We start from the raw sequence: 10,599 nt of genomic DNA, 5'->3' as shown, positions 1-10,599 counted from the left end.
CTTGAAAAATTTCTAAGGATTCTAATCCTTCAATGAAAATCCTTTGAATCAAAGAGACCCTAAATTGGATTGTTGCCCTGAACAATTTTTTTGGAAAACAAAGTTGTTGCTGAAGATTGTTTTGAAGATAACATGGTGATTTCATGATTGTTGCAATTACTTTGATTGATCTAGGGTTATTTTTTAACTATTGTTGACGTAAATAATATTTTACAGAAATAACAGGATTGTGATATTTGACATGAAAAAAATGTTTTTTAAGAGAACATTAAAAAGACTAGTTGTTGTAACAACATTTTTGAGGAAAACATGCAACTGTACATTGGAAATTTTGGCATGGATATATGAATGCAATACAAAAACAAATGTATTGTCGTCCTCAACGATTTTCTTTTTTTTGACATTGCTGAGAAGGGATGAGGGTGGTTCCGTGAGAACATGATGTGAAAAAGAGCAGGGGAGAGTTGGCTGTCGAGCGCAGAGGTAATAATAAAAGCAGAGCTCATCAGATCCAAAAAATATGACAGCTGTGGGATTTGAACCCACGCCCTTTCGGACCAGAGCCTAAATCTGGCGCCTTAGACCACTCGGCCAAACTGTCTTGCTGAAATATCTTCTATTTAGCTTTCTGTCGTTCAAAAAGCTAGCAAAACTGAAGATATGCTATTCAATTTGAGCAAACAGATCATACAGCGTTCGGAATGATGATACTGTTGGAACCGTCAACTCCTCGCGGCAGCTCTCCTCTCCCTCGCACTTTGCTCGCTCACTGCTGCTGTGGTTGGCTCACCGGAGAGAAGAAGAAGAAGTTCAAACAAATTCAGAAAACGGTGGATACAGAGGTTTTTCCGGCGCTCAAACGCCCCCTTATTACCTCGAGCATGAACTCGACCGTGTCAACTGTTACAACGATCACCCCGTGGCTTTATATCCCTGAGCCAGCGCATTGGGCACGCACCCACGCCTCCACTCGCCCGCGATCTACTCCATGCCTCCACTCGCCCACAATCTACTCCACGCCCTGCATGCTCTCGCCGCGCTCGCTACGCACGCGCATGCGCCCGCGTCTCGCGCTGAGCATCAACCAGGCGACCCGATCGCCCCACACGGATCGCCAACAGACACACACACATTACCCCAATGCACGGACACACCCATGCATCCAATGCACGCACACACGCACGCCCTAGTCCTTGGACCCGACACGCCCAGCAAGTCCAGCGCGCGCCCATACCCGCGCTCGACATGCCCGGCTTCGTCGTCGTGGCTTATTAGCCCATCATTCATGCTCTAAGCCGCGGCTCAGAGCAGCACGGCGTCCTCGACATCGGTGTCTGCCATCAGCGCACGCCCCGCGGCCGGCTCCTTCCGCAGCAGGAGGCACTCCCTCTTGAAATGTCCTCTGACGCCGCACTTGTAGCACTTCCCGCGACGGTTGTCCCCTCCGCCTGATGCTGTGCTGGCCGCGCCGTCGTCGTCGTCCTCTCCGCGTGCACCGCCCTGGTGCCGCTCGCGCGCCCGCCACTGTGCCGCGGTGAGCATGAGCTGCTCACCGTCCGCCCGCTCGCCGCCTGCCTATCCTCGCCGACGCAGCCGCTCGTCGAATGCCTTCAGGCACCCGAGCGCGTCCTCGAAGAGAAGCTCCAACAAGTTGCAGAACTGCTCCATCCCGGCGACCGCCGCGTACAGACGATCCGGGACACAGTCCAGGAGCTTCCTCACTATTGCTGCGTCGTCAAGGGTCGCTCCCAGCCCGGTGTAGCGCGTCGTCATGCCGCTGATCTTCCCCGCGAACGCGTCCAGCGACTCGTCGCTCGCCATGCGCAGGAGCTCAAACTCCCCGCGCAACGTGCCCAGCCGCGCCGCCCGCACGCGATCAGCCCCGACGAACCGGGCCTTGAGGCTGCTCCATATCTCCGCCGCGGTCTTCTTTGCGGCCACCTGCAGCAGCAAATCATCGACGAGCGCCCGGAGCAGGTAAGCCTGCGCCGGCTTATCTTTCTTGGCGATCACCGCCAACGCGGCATCCTCCGGCGGCACCACCGCCTCCCACAGTCCGGCGGCGTCCAGATCGGCCTCCACCTTGATGGCCCAGGTGATGTAGTTCTCCCCCGTGAGCACCGGCGCTGCATGCGCCACCGTGCTGCCCGATCCGCCGGCGTACAGCACGATGGACATCGCCGGCGAGCTCCCTCCTCCACGCGGCTCTGATACCAATTGTTGGAACCGCCAACTTCTCACGGCAGCTCTCCTTTCCCTCGCACTCTGCTCGCTCACTGCTGCCGTGGCTGGCTCACCGGAAAGAAGAAGAAGAAGTTCAGAAAAATTCAGAAAACGGTGAACACAGAGGTTTTTCCGGCGCTCAAACGCCCCCTTGTTGCCTCGAGCACGAACTCGACCGTGTCAACTGTTACAACGATCACCCCGTGGCTTTATATCCCGAGCCAGCGCACTGGACACGCACCCACGCCTCCACTCGCCCGCGATCTACTCCACGCCCTGCATGCTCTCGCCGCGCCCGCTACGCACGCGCGTGCGCCCGCGTCTCGCGCTGAGCATCAACCAGGCGACCCGATCGCCCCACACAGATCGCCAACAGACACACACACACTACCCCGATGCACGGACACGCCCATGCACCCAACGCACGCACACACGCACGCCCTAGTCCTCGGACCTGACGCGCCCAGCAAATCCAGCGTGCGCCCATACCCGCGCTCGACGTGCCTGGCTTCTGTCGCCGTAGCTTATTAGCCCATCAGATACTACTCCACTACACTACACAGCACCGTACATCTGCAAGACACGAACCGTCGGACACAACACGAAAACTCTGGCACGGATTGGTCTAGCTAATCTAATGCACCTCCTCTTCCTTGTGGGTGTAGATGACGCAGTCCGCCCGGGGGTAGGCGACGCAGGTGAGCACGTAGCCCTCGGCCATCTGCGCGTCGTCCAGGAACGACCCGTCCGTCTGGTCCACCTCGCCGGACGCCAGCTTCCCCGCGCACGTCGAGCACGACCCGGCCCGGCACGAGTAGGGCAGCTCCACGCCGGCCTCCTCCGCCGCGTCCAGGATGTAGGCGTCCTCCGCCACCTCCAGCTCCGTCTCCGCGCCATCGGGCCCGACGAGCTTCACCTTGTGCGCCGCCGCCGCCGTCCTGAACCTGGCCGACAGCCTCGCGCCGCCCGTCGCGGGTCGCTTCGGGGAGGCGGCGGGACGTGGGGCGGTCCTGATCGGCTCCGGCGCGGCGGCAAACGCTGGCACGCACCTGACGCCGGAGGTAGGGACGCATGCTGTTGCTGCGCCCAGAGTTGCCATAGCTCAAAAGAAAACAGAACTTCGCTTGCGAGAGTACCGTGCGGTCGGCGATCACAACTTGAGAATCGCAGAGCACGCGTGCGCGGTATAAATAGGCGTGCGTGCGATGTTGAGCCGCACCAGTAGCAACCTCGCCAGGAGCGTACGTGGCTGGTGTCCCTGGGAAATGGCCATCGAAGGTGACGAGTGACGACACGAAGGTGCTAGTGCAAAGTAGAACGATCAGAACCTATCCTGCTTCATCGAGAGAGAGAAGAAGATCCCAGAGGGGTGCCGCCGTACAGGTGACGACGTGTCGTGCAGCAAGAATACTTCGCGTGTTCTCTCCACGGGACAGAGGAGTGCTTCTGTATTATAGCGCGGCCTCGCCCACGCGCCCTCCTCAATTGGGCTGGCCCCAAGAAGTAGTGCTGTTTCTTTTCTTCCATTTTCTTTTATATCACATTTTGTTCATTTTTCTATGTTCATACATATTAGTGTACTCGAGGTAAAATATGTTAATATTTTTCATGTAAGTTTAGGAAAAATTATTACTCCCTCCGATCTATATTCATCGTCGCTCATTTAGTACAACTTTGTACTAAATCAGCGACAATTAATATGGATCAGAGGGATTAGTGTATTTTGGGTAAAACATCCTAATATTTTCATGTAAGTTAAATAAAAAAAATGTTCATGTGTCTTAATAAATATTTATGTAAAGAAAACTGTCACATCAATTTATTTTTTTCATGTAAATAGAAATTCCACCGGAATTTTTGAAACATGTCCAAGAAACTTAAATAAGCGTTCACAAATAAGTATTAAATATTTGCATATTATCAGAAAAATATTCATGTATTTTGAAAAGTGTTCAAGCCTTTTTAAAAATATATATATAAACTAAAATGTGTTTGTGCATTTCAATTTTTTTCATAATTTAAATGGTATTCGTCCATTTAAAAAAATTATTCATGTAAGTTTGAAAATTGAGTGTTGAAAAAATATTCATGCAATTTTGAAAAATTAATAATGCAATTATAAAAAGTGTTTAAAATTCCAAAAATCTTCATATAAATTTATAGAAGTATATAATATTTCAAATATTGTGTTTTCAGAAAATCTCAACCTTTTTACGAAATATTAGAATCGGTTACATTTTTATATTTTCTAATACAGGGGAAATATAAAAACAAAAGTAAAAAATAAAAAGGAAATAAAGCTACAAAAAAAAAGAAAACATAATTGTTCCGGATAAACATGAGAAATCAATAGAAAAGGAACCCCCTGAAAACTAACAAACAAATCTGTGTTTAGATGGTTAGAGGGACAGTGGTATCCCCAGCCCACCAGGGTTCAAGTCCTGGTGCTCCCATTATTCCTAAATTTATTTCAGTATTTCTGGCGATGCGCTTTCAGTGGGAGGAGACGTTCCCGTCGACGACGAGGCGCCTACGGTAACTTCGTAAATCTCAAGATGATATGTCGACTCAGTCTTCGAAGGTGCTTATAGGGATAGAGTGTGCGTGTGTACGTTCATAGGGGTGAGTATATGCGCATATGTATGAGCGCTTGTGTCTGTACTGATGTTTAAAAAAAACAGAACAAAACCGCAGGTACTGGGCCATGACCCATGTTTCCTGCACGAGAGGCGAAAATCCCGGAATATGCGACGCTCTTGGGCAAGCCTCGTGCATCGTTTATCATTCCAAAGTTCTCCCTGGTTTTAGTGGGGGATTTTATTCTTTTGATTTTTCGCACGCCATGCCATGTCCGACTTTCATGTCTTACATCCTTTTTGATTTTTTTAAATCTTGAACATAGAAAAATTCTATGAGCCTTTAAATTCATAAAAATGTTTTAAAATTCATGACCACTTTCTTAATTTTGCAAACATTTTTAGAATTCTGATAACATTTTTCAAATGTCGTTCGCATTTAAAAAAATCATGTAGCTGATTCTCTATTTCCATATTTTTGTCTTCATTTTATACTATTTTAAACTTTCATTTTTTTAAATGTATAAAAAATATTAAAAAAACACTTGCAAATCTGCAATTATTTCGGCCCATTGCCTCCTGTGGTGCATGCCCGTGACTAAATGGGCTAGAGCCCGCAGGGAGTACACACGCGTGTTACCTCATTGTTCCCCATTTTGTGTGAGGAATAGTAGGTCTAGGGCTAGTTCTTCTAGCTAATTCCCCTAAAATTGGATCCCTCCCCAGCTGCTCCTAGAATCATCAACCCCCATTTATTTGACAATCCTAACTAGTTAGAGTCAAATTAGCTATGATTGTCAGATGAATAAGGGTTGAAGATTCTTGGAGAAGACGGGAGGAGTCTGATTCTTGGAGAATCTGCCAAAAGAACTGATCCCTAATCTCGTACTTTGCGGTGTATAGCCTTTGCAGGGACGACGAATGTAGATTGGTCACATTTTAACCTTCGGAGTCGAGTCGTATCAGCCTTATATGTGTGGGCTCTCGGTCAAACTCACATATTGTGGGTTCCGAATATGTCATGCGATGTGCTGTACTCAAGCCATTCGGCTACTATGTGTGATATGGGCCAGTGAGCACAAAAACAATCAGGAAATCATTTGCAAGCAAATCTTATTTGTTGCTCATTGCGACAAAAATGGACAACATTTCACACCGAGTTGTCCATCGACTAGGCCTACTAGTGTTTCTTTGCTCTCAATTGTTTTTGTTTAGTTATTTTAGGTTTTGAAGAGTTCTTTTCATCTTTTATTCCTCCAGTTTTCCTTTATGGTTTATAGTTTATATTTTCCCCCTTTCTTATTTGATTTATATTTTCTTATTTTGTAAATATATTCTATGTATTTTATAAATATTCATCATGTATTGAAATTATTCTTATATTTGAAAAATGTTCTTAAATAAAAAATCATAAATTTAAACAATATTCAGGAATGTAAAGAACTTCAAGAATAAAAAAATTACATGAATTTAGAAGGGTATTCTTGAAGTTTAAAAAGTTCAGATTATTTTAAAAAATTCATCTTTCATTTTTATAAATATTTATGCATACGAAAATTGAAACAATGGGAAAAAAAGAAAAGGTAAAAGGAATAAAAATTAAAATATCTAAAGAAAAACAAGAGAATAAAAGAACGCGGACAAAGATCAATGGGACCCAAGCAAAATTTGACAAAAGAAGTAATAAACAAATATATAAATGAACAGTATTGCACCGTGTATGTGACCGACCCAAATAACCAGTCTTCGTACATTACCCACGCTATATAACACATTTGCTTGGCCACAATACTATTTAAACTAGATGATACCTCACACGTTATTAAGGGAGTGTTTTACGATATACTTGAATGAAATTTGGTTGTATGGGATATGAATATATCAAAGTAATAATATGAGAAGTAAAATTAAAATACATATGATGTATTGCGTTTGATTATTATTGCATAGTTATAAAATATCTAATTAAATAAAAATAGCATAATAGAATGGAAATTCTTAGGCATGTTTGCAAGTTAAGGTGGGCTATTGCATAATCGTATGTTGAGATGTGCCTTTTCTCTGTCATGTTACATGCTAAGGTGGCATACTTGCATGTTGCAAAAAATAAACAATTGGGAGCTAGCTATTTAGACATAGACGATTTGAAATGCCAATTGTAACGTTCATATGGAGTTTGTTTACAGAAAATAACCCCGAGAAAGAAATTGTGTTACAGGCCTCGAAAAGGACTTGATCATTTGAGTTCATCCTCTTTGTTGCAAGTGGTGTTCTAGTGGGCTTAAGATCCTCCGCAGTACTGCACACAGTGCTATAGTGCGGATAACATATGGGGCTGGGTCCACACGACAACGACCGTACTGCACGGTGTGCTACAGCAGAGGATCCTAACTTGCTCTAGTGTAGCCATATTGTGCATTGACCAGCTATGTCAGGGAAGACCGTTGCCTTCACAAATACAATACTACCTTGAAGTATTCAACTGGTTGACTGTAGCACAATCATTCTAGAATAGTAGTGTAGTATACGCAAAAGCAGTGGCCGAGCTAGCACAAAAATATTGGGTGGGCCGGATATACGAAGACTGCTACCAAATTAAATACCAATATATTATTGTGGGATAAACTTCATGTATTGCTCCAGCCTTAGACGGGCAATTGCCCTTTGAGCCTTGCCATAGCTCTGACGATGCGCAAAAGTATAAATAGAGATCTGGGATACACAAAATACAATCTCAAATCATGTCATACAATTTTGCCATCTTATTCTGTTTCTGGATAAGACACAACCTTTACACGGCAACATACACAGTATTCCCACGTCGGCATGTTAATCTGGATATAAAGATTTTGATTATTATATGGTTATTATGGAATATTTATTGAATATGAGTAGCATGCATGGTGCATATTAAGGTGTGTCTTTTCCCTTGCATAATGGCATGTTGAAAGAATTAAATTTAATAGAGTATGCATGATGGTGGTTGAATTGGGGTAGTTGCATATTAGATAATTGATGAGTTAGTAGGGATCAACTATCTAGATATACTAGACGCTGCCCTTGTGTTATTGTGGAATTGGACATATGGTCTTTAAACATTGTGTAGAATACTAATGGTCCTTATGGTTTAAACTATGTTGGAAATTTCCACACAAGCAAAAACTCTTAACATGAAAATTTATGCATGCCTTAATTTAAATGCAATGTGATTTAAATTCACTTAGAATGCACTAATGCATTTTGCATGGTAGAGAAATTCTGTTTGTAGGGCGAATGCAAGTAGATCAAACTAGTAAATCTAATGGCTCAAGAATTTTAATGATGTGAAAGCACGTATATTGAGATAACTAGATGATACCCCGCGCGTTGCTGCGGGATATTAGTGTGCAAAATTGTTAAGATTCATGAGGTGCATTGTTGGAGTGTACATAAGATATGAAAAAGGAAATGGATTTTATCACTGTAGTAGGATCTTTGTGAGGTTGCGCAATCTACAATTGTAAAATGTATAAAGAGAAGGTTTTTTGCAAATGATTCTTTTTCATATATAGATGCTGACCCATAAGAAAATAATTTACTTGTCTGGCGATGATCCGAAGTTTATTGTACTACAAAATAATTCAATTTCATCCTCAAAAAATAATAATTCAATTTCATACATACAAATTATTTTGCTATGCATAATTTGTTGCAAAGAGACATCGCTCCAGATCTCAGAATATAAGTACCTCTAGAATAAACAACTGGTACAGTAAAATAAATTTACTGGCCAGAAAGACAACCTGTTCATCATACTGAAAAATACGCATGTCTATATGCCGCTTCAATTTTTGTTTGCGGCAGTTTGACACCTATTTATGTTACTGTTAATGAGCTATTGGTTAGCTGATAGAAAAGAGAGATGAGCTTAATACATGATTGTACGACGAATATAACCATATATCGTAGGAATAAGACACTTGGTAGTGTGTCTGTTCAGATTTAGTGACGCGAGGAAAACTTTTGAAATTGCACACTTCTTGGATGTACGCATCACACTTAGAAATGGCAAAGGAAAAGAAAGTATATACTTGCAAGATGGATAGAGGACATATCAAGAAAAGAGAAACCAGAAATTGTTCATGTGGTTCTAATTAAATTGATAGATGAGAATCTATAAGATAAATATATAGATCAAAAAATAATTGAACTCCTTCAGTTCCAGCATTGCAAATAATGAACTGCTACATTAACTAAAAGACTTGCTTACTAACTACGGAAAAGTCTCAAAAGAATTATCAAATGGTTGTTCAGAAATAGATAGATATCATACCACATCATTGAAGATTTCAGGGGACCACATGAACCCAACTAACCTATTAAGATGCATACGCTTGTAGCAGTTTTCAGAAGCAGCCAGTGGGGTTGGATGCCATGACCTCATTGAACAGCGAAACCCTGTGAAGTACTTTTCCGGACATCAATTTTGCCAAATATTGTAAACAGAAGGGTTCGGCAAGATAACCAAATGATGAAGCTCCAGATAAAAGAAGTATCAAATTAATCTAGTATCTAGTATATAACTTATATGGTAAATTCCCGGTACATGTTCAGTTGGTACCTCGTCAATCGTCCTGTTTACATGGTTCTTCCTTCACCTTCCAGCACTTGCTGACTGACATCTTTATCACAGCCAGGATCTCCCCCAAGGATCAGGCAACATATTTTTTAATGTTTCTGTTAAGTCCTCAACCAAAAAACACATCCGTTAATCTCCCCTTGCTCCAGGCTCCAGGAAGAAGTAAGGTGATCAATAAATCAGACGCGGGGCAGGAGCTAGAATCTCTTACATGGAATCATTCTGACCTATTCCTCTTAGGCGCCGAGTTGAACTCTGGGAGGCAAGACTGGCCAAGGACCCATAGTATATATAGCAAGTAAGAATCGCCAAGCCACCCACAATGAATCGGGGAGCAGTTGCATCGATTATTTCTGCAATGGGAGGTGGAGGAGTAAGATTTGGTGGAGAACGTGCAGACTGCAGAGGGAGAGGTGTTTCATATAGGGGGGAGAGTAAATTCCGTGGAGAAGATGAGTAGCAGTCATGGGAAAGATTCGGTCAGTTAAATATAGAACTGAAGATGAGAAAATTAGGGCTGATTAATCCTGTCGTTTCATATGCATGTGTGGCTGCCGTTTCATTGTCGTGAGTGAAGGGCCTGTTTATCATGGCGGCAACAAACGGAAGAGAGAGCGACAGCGAACGGACTTGCAGTAAGGAAAGATGGAAGTCTGATCGATCGACCCTAATGCAGTTACTGGCCAATTTATTGGACCGGGCAGCCCATTACAAAAAATGCCTAGTTGTCAACGGCTGCAAACAAACGCATGACGTGGCTGCATGTTAGACAAACGGACGTACGTGTGGCGACCTTGCTGAGTTGGAGTAGCTGCATGTTAAGATAAATTAGTTAGTGGGGATGAACTTTTTAGGTATATAGGATTAGAGGTATTGGAAATCATTCTCTTAGGTATATATAGGGTATATGATATATAGGATTCGGAATGCCAATTGCAAAGTTCATATGGAGTTTGTTTGCAAAAAATAATCATTGAGCTCCATTCCTCCAAAAGGACTTGAGCACTTGAGTTCATCTTCTTTGTTGTCTCTTGATGGTTCTGAAACGGCAACTGGTGTTCTTCTGCAGCCATATTGTTCATTGACCCGCTATGTCCGGGCAAACAGTAGCACATCATTGAAGTATTCAACCAGTTGACTGTAGCACAATCATTCTGGAATAGTAAGCATAACAGAGAGATC

At 43.6% G+C, this 10,599-nt stretch overlaps 1 non-coding gene and 2 pseudogenes across 1 annotated transcript; all 3 read right to left on the bottom strand.

Annotated features, from left to right (window-relative positions):
- Window positions 1-521: 521 nt before the first annotated feature.
- TRNAL-UAG (transfer RNA leucine (anticodon UAG)) lies at window positions 522-601 on the bottom strand. The gene has a single exon. It is a non-coding gene; the product is annotated as a tRNA-Leu (tRNA).
- A 701-nt stretch (window positions 602-1,302) lies between these two features.
- Window positions 1,303-2,214, bottom strand: LOC147980753 (uncharacterized; annotated as a pseudogene).
- Window positions 2,215-2,350: 136 nt separating this feature from the next.
- LOC125548854 (ferredoxin, root R-B1 pseudogene) lies at window positions 2,351-3,401 on the bottom strand (annotated as a pseudogene).
- Window positions 3,402-10,599: the final 7,198 nt, after the last annotated feature.

Source organism: Triticum urartu, chromosome 3A, assembly GCF_056163025.1.
Source record: "Triticum urartu cultivar PI428250 chromosome 3A, HENAU_Tu73, whole genome shotgun sequence".
Taxonomy (NCBI): domain Eukaryota; kingdom Viridiplantae; phylum Streptophyta; class Magnoliopsida; order Poales; family Poaceae; genus Triticum; species Triticum urartu.
The sequence above is the reverse complement of the archived record's forward strand: the minus strand, read 5'-3'. Positions and strand labels throughout refer to the sequence as shown.